The sequence below is a fragment of the Pygocentrus nattereri genome, chromosome 20 (genome assembly GCF_015220715.1).
Source record: "Pygocentrus nattereri isolate fPygNat1 chromosome 20, fPygNat1.pri, whole genome shotgun sequence".
NCBI lineage: Eukaryota > Metazoa > Chordata > Actinopteri > Characiformes > Serrasalmidae > Pygocentrus > Pygocentrus nattereri.
This window is the reverse complement of record NC_051230.1, coordinates 36,532,171-36,550,773: the sequence shown is the minus strand read 5'-3', so window position 1 is coordinate 36,550,773 and position 18,603 is coordinate 36,532,171. Positions and strand designations below refer to the sequence as shown.

Below are 18,603 nucleotides of genomic sequence, written 5' to 3'. Positions count from 1 at the left end.
GATTCAGCTACCTTGCAGTTTTATGTCCAAATGTTTTACCATTACACCTCATTGACAACAACTTTTGCTGCTGTTTTGATTGCAGAAAGGGTCACTAGCCCTATCTTGCACTAGCTATGTCTTGTTTTAATCATCACACCTTTCTTAAACTTTCTTTGGTAAGATTTTCATTCTAGTCGGCATGAAGTTAAGAGTAATACTTTTAAAAGGTTCGCATATGACTTGGATATGTGGGAAAAGTACATAAAAATCTTGGACGGGTCACCATTTTAATCAAGCTGATGCAGCCTGTAAATGATAATGGAAGACAGGCCCAACCCCAACTATGTCTAATGTAAATTTGTCCAGCAGATGCTAAAAACATTTTTTGGAGAAACGCTCATTAGACGCGTTGGTGAAGAACACTCCCAAATACTTGAATCCCTCTGATGTTATCTTGTAGGGAAAGACTGGCTGAGGAAGAGACTAAACCAAGGAGTTAACAAAAATTAGCTTCCTTTTCCCAAATTCAAACTGTACCAGAGGTTTGTGTAACAGAATGGACTGTGTTCAGGGTGGGTGTAATGACTGAGTTGGGACAATAGGGGAGCTGTGGCGCTGAGTGACAGGAAGTGCCCAGTCTGAAATGATGGCTCCCCTTTAAAAGCAGGAAGTTGGAGGTGCTGAGGGCTTTTGTTTGTTAAGTCTCTTTTGTGCAGGGGGTAAGGTTGGTGGCGTGCAGGTTTATTTCCTTTGGAGTGTCTGTGTTGGGTGTATGAGATATTGAGTGTGTGTATGTGTTGAGGCTGTGTAACTTATCTGTGACTTGCCTGATCTCCTGTAGTTGGGTTTCGCTGATATTTGGGAGAGTGTATGGGTGAGTGCAGTTTCAACCTGTGATTTGGTGCATGTTTGTGTGTGTGTGTGTGTGTGTGTGTGTGTGTGTGTGTGTGTGTGTGTGTGTGTGTGTGTGTGTGAGATCACTTAATTTGGTTTTGTTTGTCTCAGACAGGGTGGCCAACCTGTCCTGGGACACTGTGCGCCACCAATTACTCTAACCAGCGGCCCAGTCTAGGCAGTAGTCTGGATTTGGTAATGTGTGTTGGGTTCATGCTTTTAGATACTGTTTGTTAAGGTTAATAAAGATGATTTTATTTTAATTGGTCGGGTTTTAAGCTTGTACTTTGTGGGTCACTGGCTGGGGTGAGGAGTCTCGCTGTTCACTACAGGCTTATTTCAGGTTTTGTAGTGGCTTCATCTTGATGAGCTTGTAATGCTTTTAACCCTTTTCACACCACACTTGTGGTTTTGTAGTGGGCTTTGTAGTTGGTTTGTATGATTGCTGTGTTCCCTGTTTGCAGTGTTACCCCTGTAGGTGAGCAGCTACCCCTCCAATCCCCCCATGTGTCTTGTTATTTGCTTTAATAAACCCTCAATTATGTTGATCTGTCTTATTGCTCTTCTGTGGTGTTGACAACCTACTGGTGTCTGAACCTTGTTACATTTGAATAGACTGATCCAAGGTTTCCAGTATTGGGGGGGAAGGGAAGAAAAGAAATGTAAAGATCATCTGCATAGAGGAAAAGTTAATGGATTGTGCTAAAACGAGTAATGCCCTCACATCTTATCTGGCTACGAAGTCAGACTGCTAAAGGCTCTATCACCAAAGAGAAAAGCAGGTGTGATAGAGGGCATCCTTGGCGTGTCCCATGGTAGAGAGGAAGAGGTGGTGACTGCATGCTGTTGGTATAAATGGCACCGGTTGGGTCAGTGTACTGGAGACAAATCCAACAAATAAAATTGGAGTAAAGACCAAATGTGACTAGAATGATTAACAGAAAGCCCCGTTCCACCCTATCAAAGGCTTTTTCAGCATCCAGGGACACTACAACTCCGGGAGAATTAGACAAAGGGGAGTAAAGAACATTGAGTCTCCTGGCCTGAACTGGACCATGAGCGCTTCGAGTACAGTTTGGCTTGACCCGTCATCCTTCAAGGTGCGTGGAAGACCAGCGTCGAGACTGTCCTCTGTACTGGAACCCAGGTGGTGGAATGAACTCCGAATGGTGTCCGAACAGCGGAGTCTCTTGCTGTCTTCAAATGCAGACTGAAGACAGTCTCTTTACACAGCACTTAAATCAGCATTGAATTAGGTATTTTTTGCAATATATTGTGCTGCATGTATATTTTATTGTATTGCACTGTGTAGTTTAGTGTGTTGTAGTGTAGTTTAATGTATTGTGGTGTATTGCACTGTTCTGTGCTCAGCTCTGTTCCTTCTCTCTCTGTATCAGTGACTGTTTCTATCAGTATCTGAGCTCAGGACCGTCTCTCTCTAACCTACTGGTAACTAGTAGAGAGACTTTCTCTAGACAGACGAAGCTCTTCTTGTAAGTCGCTCTGGATAAGAGCGTCTGCTAAATGCTGTAAATGTAAATGTCTTCCCCACATGTACAGTCATCTTTCCCACATGGTCGGTCATTTTTTTTTTTCAGTCTATCACAAAGTAATTTGAATTGTGTTTATTGTATATATTTGGCCATATAAACCGCCCTTTTGATTGAAGCAGCCTTCATGTGAGCATGTTTTCTTACTTCTTGTGGTCGGTTGAGAGAGATGACTCTGGTTACGTTCGACTCTTATTTGAGGTCTCCCTGAGGGATTGAGGAAGAGAATTCCAGAGTTGGGGGGCCGTGGCACTGAAGGACCTCCCTCCCAAGGTGCAAAGTCCAGTGCGTGGAACAGCAAGTAAGTCATTGCTAGAAGACCTGAGAGAGCGAGAGGGAGTGTAGGAGGTCAGCAGTTCTCTGAGGGAGGGGGAGCAGGTTATGTAAAGCTTTGAAAGTGAGAAGTAAGATTGTAAACTTTATACGGGACGAGACCGGCAGCCAGTGTAGCTGAGAGAGAACGGGGGTGATATGAGCTGAACGCTTAGTGTGGGTGAGAACTCCAGCTGCTGAGCTCTGAATGTCCTGTAGCTTTAGGACGGACTTTACAGGGAGACCAACAAAGAGGAAGCAGACGAACGCAGATCGGAGATCAGCGTAGTAAACAAATGACACGATGATCGAAAGACAAAGAGCGACACAAAAATCGTGATCCCAGTCAGAGTGAAGTTCAAATAGGCAAATATCCAAAACAACCAATACAGAGTATCCGAAAAGGGCTGGGCACAAAACGAAAGTCAGCGTATCAATACTAAAGTCCAAACACGAGAAACAAACGGCACAATCCAAAACGCTCAGTAGGGTTCGGCAGAACAATACTTCGCATTGTCTTAGTGCTCAGTCAGGACTTAGATAGCCCAACCTTAGGGTCTCATGATAAAGTTCAGGTGGACGTCCTTAATAATCAGGAGACTTGGATCTCTGCCAGGAGCGGGGTGGGGAGTATGAAGTCAAGTGAGACTCCAAAGGATTCTGGGAATTGGAGTCCCTGCCTTGCGAGGCTGAATCCGAGCGCATGCCACAGTAGTCAATGTGGGACATAATGAAGGCCTGAACCAGAATTTCTGCATCTTTATCAGACAGGAACGGCCGGAGATGAGCAATGTTACGTAAATGGCACTGGATATAAAGCAGACTGGCCAGAAGAAGCACTGAGCTTCACAGAGAAGCTCCGGACTTCAGTGAACGCCTCCACGATCTGCACATAAACAGATCAACAAGGCAGCCATTTTGACTCTCCTAACTCCTGCTACCCCTATCCTGCTAGAGACGGTCCTGAGCTCAGATACTGATAGGAACACAGTCACTGCAGGCACCAAGAGAAAAAGAACCAGAGTTGAACGCAGAACTCTGTGCCGTTCAATGCAATACAATACAATAAACTACAATACAATAAACTACAATAACAAGATACAATACAATAAACTACAATAACAAACTACAATACAATAAACTACAATAACAAGATACAATACAATAAACTACAATACAATAAACTACAATAACAATAAACTACAATAACAATAAGATACAATACAATAAGATACAATAAGATACAATACAATAAACTACAATAACAAACTACAATACAATAAACTACAATAACAAGATACAATACAATAAACTACAATAACAATTAACTACAATACAATAAACTACAATAACAATAAACTACAATAACAATTAACTACAATACAATAAACTACAATACAATAAACTACAATAACAATAAGATACAATACAATAAACTACAATAACAAACTACAATACAATGAACTACAATAACAATAAGATACAATACAATAAACTACAATACAGAGTGCAGGACAATAAAATAAGTGCAGCTTATAATTCAATGCTCATTTAAGTGCTGTGTAAAGAGATGAGTCTTCAGTCTACGTTTGAAGACCGCGAGAGACTCTGCTGTTCGGACAGCCAGTGGGAGTTCATTCCACCACCTGGGTGCCAGTACAGAGAACATTCTCCACGCTGGTCTTCCACAGTAAGGGTCCGGATCCGGACCTGCAGTGGACGCAGCGCGGTGTGTTGACCTTAAACAGAGTTTACCTGCTGTCGAATCGGCGCCAGCGCGGAGAGGCAGTGCTGCCTGGAGATCACTCACCCTGCAGGAGGATAAACCCGCTTATCTCCGCTCTTCTGCTCGCTCTGAAACTGCGTCACGCCGGAGAGTTACTTTCGGTTTCCCTTCAGGAAGTGAAGCACAGAGCGAAGTCCAGCTGGGCGGATCCTTCACCACACACACCCCACAGATCATAAAACTACTGATCCTGTGCTTTATGTAAATGGCTATTTCAGTGATTAAGCTCAGAAAGTGAATGCAGGTACTGGAAAAGTGAAAAACTCTGAAATTACTGCTGTAGCTGTAGACGAACTACTTTTCCTTCCGCTCCTCACGAACACACTTCATCTCACAGTGAGACGCACTTCCTCCCTGCCCAGTAGATGGAGACAGTTAGTGAGTCTGACTGTGTCGTTTTCATCAAACAGCACGAGAGGAGCTGAACACACAGTGTGTTTGTCTACAAGTTACCAGTGTTTATGTTTATATGTTCAGGTATTATGTGTAATTTTATGTTAATGCCTGTGAAACAGGGCTGTAAATGAGAGCTTTATCAGTGTAAATGTGGTTAATGTTCATGTCTGAAAGCAGCTTTATGGTCAGTACATGCTCAATAACAGTGCTGTAAAATCAGAGGATGACTGATGGCAATGGCTACACAAGCAGTCTAAATTATATACATTTATTTTATAGACATTTAACTGGCAAATGTTATTGCTGATCACTGGATGCTCATTTGGGGTTCTAACAACCCAAATAGTAGTAGATATCGGTCCACTGTCTTGATAAGGTCGGCACCCCACAGACTACTACACCCCCTCAGACCACCCAGATTACTGTCCTCCATACAAACTTTAACTAGTTTTTAATCTCCTAAAAGAGATTTTAAATGCATAGACATTGTGCAATATGCTAAGTGAAATACAGATTCCTATGCAACTCTTATTTTATTTTATTTTATTATCCTTATTTTCCTGTAAATAGTCGAGATTTAGCTTGAATTTTTATTATTTGTAATGCTGATAAGGTTTATACTGTTTCCCGTTTCTATTACTGAGTGCCTTACTCCTGTTACTCTGCTGCTGCTGTAATACTGTGAATTTCCCCGCTGTTGGACTAATAAAGGATTATCTTATCTTATCTTATATTATTTTAGAAAATAAACTAAGAAAAAGTAAATGACTTAATATAAAATGATTTTGTAGAAAATGTGATGCTGAGCTGGACCAAAATTATTTACTGAACTAATATAAAAAGTAAAACTAAAGGAAGGAAAATATCAGTAAATTGGGCTGTGAGGGAAAATGCATGATGATAAGTGTAATTTTGCCTAAAACTCTGCTTAAACACTGGTTGGCAGCCCAGAAACACTGAGTAAAATGACAGTGGATAATCAGCTGTGCCATTACTGGGCCAACAGTGGTCCACTGTCCTCTGACCATCAGGGAAGTTAGTTAATAATTATAAATATTTTTATTTTTACACCACATGTGTAATATAAAAGTTATTGGGGGTGAACAGAGTGAAGACACTGAAAATGGGTTATTTTATATGTTCTTCACAGAAAATGAGGAAAGGCCAAGAATCTGAGGTTGAAATAATAATAAATAACATTTTTTGTAAACATTGAAATTGAGTCCCACAGACCCCAATACCACACAAGGGTTAAATGTCTACAAGGAATAACATAGTTATCAGCTTATAGCAGGTGGAACAATAAATTTAACAAAAAACAAAATAAATTTGTTTGTTGTGGGGTTTTTTTTGGTCTTTTTTTATGAAACTTTTAAAATGCTTGACCAATGTGCTGCACAGAAAGATAAATATATCAAATACAAATATCTAAAGAAGATAGAAGAAAGACCAGAAAACTAATAATGAAAAAATAATAATGAAATGGAATAAAATAAAGTAAATAATCAAAAAGAAAGTACCAGTATTAATACAATTTCTAACTGCAAGTGTAAAAAAGTACTTCTATTCTCATTTGTAAATGCTGCCACTGCTGTAAAGTTCTAAATGCAGAAGTGTGAAAAGTACAAGCATCAATATATTCTTAAAGTACCTAAAGTAAAATTACTCATTATTCAGAATGGCCTATGTCAGTATGTCAGTACAGTGTATATTATATTACTGCATTGTAATTATATATGCATTAATGTGTTAATATTTCATTATTGATTATTGATGCATTAATGCTTTTAGTTTTCAACAGTACTTTCTTGGCTGGATATTTTTGCAGGGTGAACCAGCGGTTCTTGGTTGGACATGTATGGGCCAGTGAAAGAGAAAGAGACATCAGGGAGAAAGACGGTAACAGGGACAGTGAAAGAGAAAGACAACAGAAAGATCAGGAAAAGAGACATGATGGACAGAGACAGTAATAGGGACAGCAGAAGAGACAGACATAGTAGAGTAGAAACATCAGGAGCAGAGATGGTAACAGGGACAGTGGAAGAGACAGAGACAGTAGAAACATCAGGAGCAGAGACGGTAACAGGGACAGCGGAAGAGACAGAGACAGTAGAAACATCAGGGACAGAGACAGTAGAAACATCAGGAGCAGAGACGGTAACAAGGACAGCGGAAGAGACAGAGACAGTAGAAACATCAGGAGCAGAGACAGTAACAGGGACAGCGGAAGAGACAGAGACAGTGGAAACATCAGGAGCAGAGACAGTAGAAACATCAGAAGCAGAGATGGTAACAGGGACAGTGGAAGAGACAGAGACAGTAGAAACATCAGGAGCAGAGATGGTAACAGGGACAGCGGAAGAGACAGAGACAGTAGAAACATCAGGAGCAGAGATGGTAACAGGGACAGCGGAAGAGACAGAGACAGTAGAAACATCAGGAGCAGAGACGGTAACAGGGACAGCGGAAGAGACAGAGACAGAAGAAACATCAGGAGCAGAGACAGTAACAGGGACAGTGGAAGAGACAGAGACAGTAGAAACATCAGGAGCAGAGACAGTAGAAACATCAGAAGCAGAGACGGTAACAAGGACAGCGGAAGAGACAGAGACAGTAGAAACATCAGGAGCAGAGACAGTAACGGACAGCGGAAGAGACAGAGACAGTAGAAACATCAGGAGCAGAGACGGTAACAGGGACAGCAGAAGAGACAGAGACAGTAGAAAGATCAGGAACAAAGACAGTAACGGACAGTGGAAGAGACAGAGACAGTAGAAACATCAGGAGCAGAGACAGTAACAGGGACACTTGGAAGAGACAGAGACAGTAGAAACATCAGGAGCAGAGACGGTAACAGGGACAGCGGAAGAGACAGAGACAGTAGAAACATCAGGAGCAGAGACAGTAACGGACAGCGGAAGAGACAGAGACAGTAGAAACATCAGGAGCAGAGACGGTAACAGGGACAGCAGAAGAGACAGAGACAGTAGAAAGATCAGGAACAAAGACAGTAACGGACAGTGGAAGAGACAGAGACAGTAGAAACATCAGGAGCAGAGACAGTAACAGGGACACTTGGAAGAGACAGAGACAGTAGAAACATCAGGAGCAGAGACGGTAACAGGGACAGCGGAAGAGACAGAGACAGTAGAAACATCAGGAAAAGAGACGCAACAGGGACATCGGAAGACACAGAGACAGAAGAAACATCAGGAGCAGAGAAGGTAACAGGGACAGCAGAAGAGCCAGAGACAGTAGAAACATCAGGAACAGAGATGCAACAGGGACAGCAGAAGACACAGAGACAGTAGAAACATCAAGAGCAGAGACGGTAACAGGGACAGCGGAAGAGACAGACAGTAGAAACATCAGGAGCAGAGACGGTAACAGGTACAGCGGAAAAGACATAGACAGTAGAAACATCAGGAGCAGAGACAGTAACAGGGACACATGGAAGAGACAGAGACAGTAGAAACATCAGGAGCAGAGATGGTAACAGCGACAGTGGAAGAGACCGAGACAGTAGAAACATCAGGAGCAGAGACATTAACAGGGACAGCAGAAGATACAGAGAGAGTAGAAACATCAGGAGCAGAGACGGTAACAGGGACAGCGGAAGAGACAGAACCACTAGAAACATCAGGAGCAGAGACAATAACAGGGACAGCGGAAGAGACATAGACAGTAGAAAGATCAGGATTGGATTGGATTGGATTCAATTTATTGTCATTGCTTAAGCCGAAACAAGCAATGAAATGGAGCAGAGACACTAACAGGGACGCCGGACGAGACAGAGACAGTTTAAACATCAGGAGCAGAGACGGTAACAGGGACAGCGGAAAAGACAGAAACAGTAGAAATATCAGGAGCAGAGACGGTAATGGGGACAGCGGAAGAGACAGAGCCAGAAGAAACATCAGGAGCAGAGACGGTAACAGGGACAGCAGAAGAGTCAGAGACAGTAGAAACATCAGGAGCAGAGATGATAACGGGCACAGCGGAAGAGACAAACACTAGAAACATCAGGAGCAGAGACGGTAACAGGCACAGCGGAAGAGACAAACACTAGAAACATCAGGAGCAGAGACGGTAACAGGGACAGCGCAAGAGACAGAGACTGTAGAAACATCAGGAGCAGAGACGGTAACAGGGACAGCGCAAGAGACAGAGACTGTAGAAACATCAGGAGCAGAGACAGTAACAGGGACACTTGGAAGAGACATAGACAGTAGAAACATCAGGAGCAGAGACATTAACAGGGACAGCAGAAGATACAGAGAGAGTTGAAACATCAGGAGCAGAGACGGTAACAGGGACAGCGGAAGAGACAGAGACAGTAGAAACATCAGGAGCAGAGACGGTAACAGGGACAGAGGAAGAGACATAGACAGTAGAAAGATCAGGAGCAGAGACACTAACAGGGACAGCGGAAGAGACAGAGACAGTTTAAACATCAGGAGCAGAGACGGTAACAGGGACAGCAGAAGAGACAGAGACAGTAGAAACATCAGGAACAGAGACGGTAACAGGGACAGCGGAAGAGACAGAGACAGTAGAAACATCAGGAGCAGAGAAAGTAACAGGGACAGCGGAAGAGACAGAGACAGTAGGAACATCGGGAGCAGAGACGGTAACAGGGACAGCAGAAGAGACAGAGACAGTAGAAACATCAGGAACAGAGACGGTAACAGGGACAGCAGAAGAGACAGAGACAGTAGAAACATCAGGAGCAGAGACGGTAACAGGGACAGCGGAAGAGACAGAGACAGTAGAAACATCAGGAGCAGAGAAAGTAACAGGGACAGCGGAAGAGACAGAGACAGTAGGAACATCAGGAGCAGAGACGGTAACAGGGACAGCAGAAGAGTCAGAGACAGTAGAAACATCAGGAGCAGAGAAAGTAACAGGGACAGCGGAAGAGACAGAGACAGTAGGAACATCAGGAGCAGAGACGGTAACAGGGACAGCAGAAGAGACAGAGACAGTAGAAACATCAGGAGCAGAGACGGTAACAGGGACAGCGGAAGAGACAGAGACAGTAGAAACATCAGGAGCAGAGAAAGTAACAGGGACAGCGGAAGAGACAGAGACAGTAGGAACATCAGGAGCAGAGACGGTAACAGGGACAGCAGAAGAGTCAGAGACAGTAGAAACATCAGGAGCAGAGATGATAACGGGCACAGCGGAAGAGACAAACACTAGAAACATCAGGAGCAGAGACGGTAACAGGCACAGCGGAAGAGACAAACACTAGAAACATCAGGAGCAGAGACGGTAACAGGGACAGCGCAAGAGACAGAGACTGTAGAAACATCAGGAGCAGAGACGGTAACAGGGACAGCGCAAGAGACAGAGACTGTAGAAACATCAGGAGCAGAGACAGTAACAGGGACACTTGGAAGAGACATAGACAGTAGAAACATCAGGAGCAGAGACATTAACAGGGACAGCAGAAGATACAGAGAGAGTTGAAACATCAGGAGCAGAGACGGTAACAGGGACAGCGGAAGAGACAGAGACAGTAGAAACATCAGGAGCAGAGACGGTAACAGGGACAGAGGAAGAGACATAGACAGTAGAAAGATCAGGAGCAGAGACACTAACAGGGACAGCGGAAGAGACAGAGACAGTTTAAACATCAGGAGCAGAGACGGTAACAGGGACAGCAGAAGAGACAGAGACAGTAGAAACATCAGGAACAGAGACGGTAACAGGGACAGCGGAAGAGACAGAGACAGTAGAAACATCAGGAGCAGAGAAAGTAACAGGGACAGCGGAAGAGACAGAGACAGTAGGAACATCGGGAGCAGAGACGGTAACAGGGACAGCAGAAGAGACAGAGACAGTAGAAACATCAGGAACAGAGACGGTAACAGGGACAGCAGAAGAGACAGAGACAGTAGAAACATCAGGAACAGAGACGGTAACAGGGACAGCAGAAGAGACAGAGACAGTAGGAACATCGGGAGCAGAGACGGTAACAGGGACAGCAGAAGAGACAGAGACAGTAGAAACATCAGGAACAGAGACGGTAACAGGGACAGCAGAAGAGACAGAGACAGTAGAAACATCAGGAGCAGAGACGGTAACAGGGACAGCGGAAGAGACAGAGACAGTAGAAACATCAGGAGCAGAGAAAGTAACAGGGACAGCGGAAGAGACAGAGACAGTAGGAACATCAGGAGCAGAGACGGTAACAGGGACAGCAGAAGAGACAGAGACAGTAGAATCATCAGGAGCAGAGACGGTAACAGGGACAGCAGAAGAGATAGAGACAGTAGAAACATCAGGAGCAGAGACGGCAACAGGGACAGCGGAAGAGACAGAGACAGTAGAAACATCAGGAGCAGAGACGGTAACAGGGACAGCGGAAGAGACAGAGACAGTAGGAACATCAGGAGCAGAGACGGTAACAGGGACAGCAGAAGAGACAGAGACAGTAGAAACATCAGGAGCAGAGAAAGTAACAGGGACAGCGGAAGAGACAGACACAATAGAAACATCAGGAGCAGAGACTTTAACAGGGACAGCAGAAGAGACAGAGACAGTAGGAACATCAGGAGCAGAGACGGTAACAGGGACAGCAGAAGAGACAGAGACAGTAGAAACATCAGGAGCAGAGACAGTAACAGGGACAGCAGAAGAGATAGAGACAGTAGAAACATCAGGAGCAGAGACGGCAACAGGGACAGCGGAAGAGACAGAGACAGTAGGAACATCAGGAGCAGAGACGGTAACAGGGACAGCAGAAGAGACAGAGACAGTAGAAACATCAGGAGCAGAGAAAGTAACAGGGACAGCGGAAGAGATAGACACAGTAGAAACATCAGGAGCAGAGACTTTAACAGGGACAGCAGAAGAGACAGAGACAGTAGAAACATCAGGAGCAGAGACGTAACAGGGACAGCAGAAGAGACAGAGGCAGTAGGAACATCAGGAGCAGAGACGGTAACAGGGACAGCGGAAGAGACAGACAGTAGAAACATCAGGAGCAGAGACGGTAACAGGCACAGCGGAAGAGACAGACACAATAGAAACATCAGGAACAGAGACGGTAACAGGGACAGCAGAAGAGACAGAGACAGTAGGAACATCAGGAGCAGAGACGGTAACAGGGACAGCGGAAGAGACAGACAGTAGAAACATCAGGACCAGAGACGGTAACGGGGACAGCGGAAGTTTCCTTGTCTGGTCAGTTCACTCTGTTACATGTCATCCGTGTTTGCACTCAAAAACACAAATTCCTTGTATGTATAACAAAATAAAGCGACTCTGTGATTCTGAGTTTCCCTCTTTCAAGTCCTATTTTTCTGCCCAGTTCAGCTGACCCCAGTAACAGCCCACGTCCAGACCCACTGAGAGCCCCACTCACTTTACACCACACTGTTGTGAAAGTTGAATTGCTTTTGCATTTATCGTTACTGATTATTCATTTCTTTATTCACCCAACAAAGGAAAGGTAAGTTGATCATGTTGTGATCCACAACATGTCCAGGGTGTATCCTGCCTTCCGCCCAATGACCGCTGGGATAGGCTCCAGCACCCCCCCGCGACCCTGACAGAGAAGCGGCTTAGAAAATGAATGGATGGATGGATGGATGATATTCATCTGTGTTTACAATGGACAGTAGTGGACATCAGAGTCGTGAAATGCACATACGGAGTTGTTTTTGTTCGTCTAATGTCTTCCAGTTTTAGTGCAGTGTTTTTATTTGAGTTTAACATTTTAAATAAAAATCTAATCTTTAATGTACTATAAACTTCACATGGGCATTTATGTTTTCATGTTTCCCAATATCTTACAGTTATTAAAAAGTGCAGAATTCTGTTATTTTCAATGTAAAACGTTTTTATATAATTATAAAGTATCTATTGCATTAAAATGTGATTCAACTCTGTTGTAGCACAAAACACACTAACACACAATATAACACATCTGCAGTAAGCAATATACATCACATTTCTATGATACGTTTGTAAGTATCTATAAACACATTTATAACATGTTATAAGATATACATCAGGGATTATAACCATGTTTATTAGACATTATGAATTGTTAATACAACGCATTGTAAGTAGTGTTAATAACACATTATACTGTCAGTGTCTAGGTCAGTCCCAGCTTGGAGAGTTTAATGTAAAGACAAATGTAAAGTTTATAAAAAGGTCATTTAATATTACGGCATTTGGCTGACGCTCTTATCCAGAGCGACTTACAATTTGATCATTTTTACAGAATTGGCCTGACTGCATGTCTTTGGACTGTGGGAGGAAACCGGAGAACCCAGAGGAAACCCACGCAGACACGGGGAGAACATGCAAACTCCACACAGAGAGGACCCCGGTCGCCCGGCCGGGGAATCGAACCCAGGCCCTCCTCGCTGTGAGGCAACAGCGCTCATTTAATTAAGACTGGACTGTCCTTTAGGGTGGAACTTAGTTGGAATTTCTCTGTCTCCACATCCAGGTTCCACTGAAGTGTTATCTCTCTTTTGATGAGGTGCTTAAGATAAGAGCCCTGAATGAACTCGGCTCCCTTCGGTTTTCTATGTTAGTTTCATTAGCAGAGATAAGATGAAAGCGTATTTACAATGCATTTTGTGTCCGTTTGATGTTTCATTCTGTTTTTTTTTTTCTTGACCCATTTCTAAATAACTTAAGAAAATAACTGGTGGGGGGGTCCACGGTTTCAAGCCAGATCAAGCCAGACCTATATCTTCATTTAGATTTTGTATGTTCATAGATTTCATAATTTCCCATGTTACTAATTATCTTCAGTGCTTTAGAAATGTGTTTACGTCACTAGAAGGTAAAGATTCAGTCTGAAGTGATTTATAGTTTCTATGTTTCATGTTTTTAACCACTGGATAACACCAACAAGAAACACCTGGGAGTGATTACTGGACAGGATCACACACACGACACAAGGATGTGGCTAAAGAGCAGAGCAAAGGAGAAGCAGGAGAGCCAAAATACACAAGTGCACTTTTCCAACAACATGAGCGCTCAGAAAACGTAGAGCTGGTTGTTCTACATGTTAAGAAAACAAATAGGGTGAAAACTCTGAAAAGAAATCAAAAGGTCCAGTTCCATTTCTCCTTTTTACCCCGACCCCTTGTTTTGGAGCGCTGCCCCTTGTTCCTGAGCTACAGGGCAGTGGTTGAGATCTTCCTCTGAAATGAGCCCCTCTAATAAAAGAGCATCACTTCATTATCAGCTACTAGCGCCGCTCTGTAGGCGACCCTGCCCGTCTGCAGGGCCAGCAGAGGAGGGGAAAGTTCAGCTCCTCACTGCTGGGCTTTAGTTACATTTAGGGATCAGACGCCTTCAAAGAGGGGGGCAATTATTTATTATCACCCCCCCTAATTCTTCAGTGATATGAAGCTGAAGTCAGAGATTCTCCAGATTCTTGTTTGAATTTTCCCGTCCCACCTTAAATGGAGCAGCAGTTACATTCTGGCGCTTTAGGTATCAGAACTGCTGGACCATTTAAGGTGGAACGGGACCTAATACTAATATTAATAGCAAGAATATTTTACTATCTAATACTGTTATAAAATACCTACTAATACAGCAACAGCTGGTTTTGTCATGCTAGCTAGCGGCGGATAAGCCTAAACACTGGAGCTGTCGGCGACAGCAAGTGTTATTTTATATATTTATTTTTTAATAGCTTTATTTATTTTATAATAGCTACTGATAAACGGCTGAACAGAAACGGCCTGAAGGTGAAGCTGTTTCACAACAACTGGTAATTATAAAATGACAACAATGCTGCAGCAGCTAGCTTTCAGAGGCTAACCGCTAAAGTCCAGATAAGGCTCTACAACAAACTGCCCCCTCTACTAGCTCGCACACGCTAACCCCTGTGAAGGAGACAGCGGGCTGGTATGCAGGCCGGGCAGGTCTAAGATAGTTTATGCTAGTCTGGTGCTGGTTTAGCTGATCACCCAGTACGGTCATGCTGGTTGACCAGCGCACCAGCATCCAAAACAGCGTATCATCACCGTCCAAAGAAAAACGAGCATCTCCTAACTGGCACCTTTACAGCAGAGCAAAAGCGCCGTTTCTCTTCAGAGCACACTAACGTAGAGAGCTCTTATTCGGGCGTTTCTACTGGTCCATCTTCACGAAGCTCCTTCACACAGTGTGCAGAGCAGCCGAGCTCCTCAAACGACGTAGGAACAAAATGTGAAAAAATGGAGATACATCCCAGCTGGCACACGACCGACCTTCAACGTTGAAATGTGCTTGAAATATGGTTGAAATAATGTCTGTTATTGTTTCAACGTTGAAACAATGTTAAAACAACATTTAATGTTAAATGATTGTACAAACGTTGAACTATTAACGTTGAATCAACATAATATCTTCAGCCTGCCTTTGTATTGCCATTTCAAGTAAAAAAAAACACAATTAAAAAAACGGCTGGATGCGAGGATGAAAAATGTACAAACAACTCTTTGGCGTTGGATTTTGAAAGAGGTATTTATTTTCATTATTATTATTATTATTATTATTATTCATTCATTCATCCATTCGTCCAAAACGTCGTCAAAAACAGGCAGGTAGTAACCAGGAGGATAACATCAGGCAGTGAAACCGCTCGGAATGTTTTGAGGCAGAAACAAAACTTCGCAATGAGAAATGAAGAAGTTTAAATAGAGCAGGAGTGAAATCGGGCATAGCGTCATGTGATCACGCGAGGGATTCTGGGAGTCGTCAGTGATGCCGGCGGAGGGCGTGAAATGTAAAGGTTTATTTATGTCCCTCTTTATTTTTCCTCTTACATAATCTGCGCGGTATTATAGCGCATCATATATTAATATCAGGGCATGTTCCTGTTCCACCAGACCCGGCGGCGAGGTAATCTCGCGAGACTTTACACAGCGACGCCTCTGGCTGCTTGGCGCCGTTTTATAACCGTTGGTGTGACGTCGCTGGGAGAGTTCGGCGTTTTCGCTCACTTGGCGTCTTTTAAAGTTTAGCTAAGGTGAGTAAAGTCAGAGTTCAGTCAAAACCCGAGGAGCATATTATTATAATATTATTAATTACACACAGAGTTATTAAACAGGCCGCCCCAGTGACGCTAGCTGGTTAGCCATCCCGGCTAGGTGTTGTGAGGACGCCTGACTAGCTAGCATGAGCAAAAATGAGAAACGAGTGGATGAAACTTCGATATTTTTACAGGTTTAGATGTTCGTTTGCCTTTCTGCGGTCGCTACTGCGGTTTCCTGAGTGTGTGCTGCTCATTTAACGCTACTAGTGTGTTATGAGGCCAGTTTATGTGTGAGATTTAGTTTAAGCTAGCTTTAGCTGCTAATGCGTCCCTGGACCGCGGACCTGTAGCGCTGACGTCAGTAACGCTGTGTTTTAGCTTTGGCTGCTAATGTAGTTTCTCACAGGAAGCCACAGTGGAGCACTACACTGTTTTTTTCATGTTTTTTTGTAGTCCATGTGTGTAGAAGCATATAATGGTGGTATTATAGCCGCTGCCGCCGTGTTTTAAACGCGTGGCACAGCGTGAGCAGAGAGGGGACAGATCATAGGCCTCATTCCGGGCTGGAGCGCAGCGTCGCCGCGGTGTTGGATGGGTCTCCTCACTGACGGCTCCACCAGACCAACTCAGAGAGCAGTAATGTTTACGGTTACTATAATCTGCGCAGTGTGGAAAGCAGATCGCGCGGGATTACCTTTCACAAGAAGACTGAACAGTAATGTCGGTTATTTTACCATTTACATTTACATTTATGGCATTTAGCAGACGCTCTTATCCAGAGCGACTTACAAAAGTGCTTGTCATTTATTAATAGTCTGCACCACATCTCAAAACTAACTACCCTGGAGTGTGTGTGTATATATAATGTATGTGTGTGTGTATGTCTGTGTATGTATGTATGTACAGGAGTGCAGCTACATACTTTCTGAGGTGTATGCAAATATTTTATCGCCAATAGGCTGTGTCGGTCTATGAGGCGTCTATTTGTATATGTCTATAGGATGGATGGCACTGAGGCTGGACAACTAGATGGTACATGAATTGAAAACGAGCAGTTATTTGCTGATTCAGTTGTTCAGTTGACTGAAATGAGTTAAACTGGTAAGTGCTGCTGTTTTGTGTGTGAAGTTATTGTACTTTTGCTTCATAGTTTGGGTGTGAAATATAAATGTATATGTATGTGTGGGGGAGCGAGGAGGCGGACGCACACGCTGAGATAAGCGAGATTTATTACGGGCAAATCCAGGGTCGTGGTCAGGACAGTCCAGGGTCAATGAGCCGACACGTACAGAGTTTGGGTAAGACATAACAAAGACTAGATCCAACACAAACAAGACCAGGTACAACGATACAAGGATACAAAGACTGGCAAACGGAAGGGGCAAACACAGGGCTTAAATACACGGAACAATGAGGGACAGGTGAGAACAATCAGGGGCAGAGCTACAAAACCAAAACATGAGCACATGGACAGGACTGGGAGGAGCCAACCGTGACAGTACCCCCCCCCCAAAGGCACGCACACCGGGGCGTGCCACATAGAACAAAACAAACCAACCCAACAAGAAACCCAGAAAAAAAAACAAACTAAACAGGCACAGACACCGAAGTCAGAGCAGAGGCAGAACAAGAAACCGGCACAGAGGCAGAACAAGAAACCGGCACAGAGGCAGAACAAGAAACGGCAGAAACGGGCACAGAGGCAGAAACGGGCACAGAGGAAGAACCACAAGAAACAGGAACAGACACAGACGGAGACACACCAGACACAGGAACAGACGAAACAGAACGAGGACAAAAAACGGAGGGAGGACGAGGAGGCACAACAAAAAACGACGCCGACCGAGAGACGACCGGAGACACAGGACGAGGAAAACAAGAACGAATAACAGACCACGCAAAAGACAGGGGAACAGGCACCAAGACAGACACAGGAACGGAAACGGGCACAGAAACAGAAACAGGAACAGAAACAAAAGGAGACACAGGAACGGGAACCACAACAGGAACGGGAACCGACACCGACACAACAGTAGGGAAAAGGACAAAACCAGGGACTGAACAAGGCAGAAACAAAGGAACGGAAACAGACACAGAAGGCACAGTAGGACCACGGGGAACAGAGACAGAAACGGAAGGCCCAGGGGGAACAGACACAGGCGAGGGCGGGACGGGTGGGAACAAAGAGGATGCAATGTCCACGGAGGCAGGCGGGCCTGCTGCGACGTCCACGGAGGCAGGCGGGCCTGCTGCGACGTCCACGGAGGCAGGCGGGCCTGCTGCGACGTCCATCTCTTGTACAGGAGACAGCAAACTACGCATCCAATGGAGAGTCTCTTGTAGTGTGAGACTGCTTTGATGCATGAAGGGAGGGTCTGGAGGCGCGGCGACTGGCGGCGGGTCCGGAGGCGCGGCGACTGGTGGCGGGTCCGGAGGCGCGGGCGTGCCGCGGGGTGGGCCACGGGATCAGGCGTGCCGCGGGGTGCGGCCACGGGATCAGAAGTGCCGCGGGGTGCGGCCACGGGATCAGAAGTGCCGCGGGGTGCGGCCACGGGATCAGAAGTGCCGCGGGGTGCGGCCACGGGATCAGGCTTTCGGGCTGGGGACCTCTGCTCCAACCTGGAGGAGCACACAGACACTGGACCCACTCAGCCGTTCCCAAAGCGCACTCGAGCGATAGG

At 44.7% G+C, this 18,603-nt stretch overlaps 1 protein-coding gene across 6 annotated transcripts in view; it reads right to left on the bottom strand.

The window, feature by feature from the left end:
* The window catches only part of LOC119261888, a 28,773-nt gene extending 24,102 nt beyond the window's left edge, over positions 1-4,671 (bottom strand). For 4 of the 6 annotated variants that reach the window (XR_005129248.1, XR_005129247.1, XR_005129244.1 and 1 more), the window contains exon 1: positions 4,494-4,580. The gene's annotated coding sequence lies outside the window, so the exon portion shown is untranslated. Of the gene's footprint in view, positions 1-2,573; positions 2,848-4,493 lie in introns of those variants that run through there. The other 2 variants (XR_005129245.1, XR_005129246.1) reach the window with 2 other exon arrangements.
* Between the last annotated feature and the right edge of the window lie 13,932 nt (positions 4,672-18,603).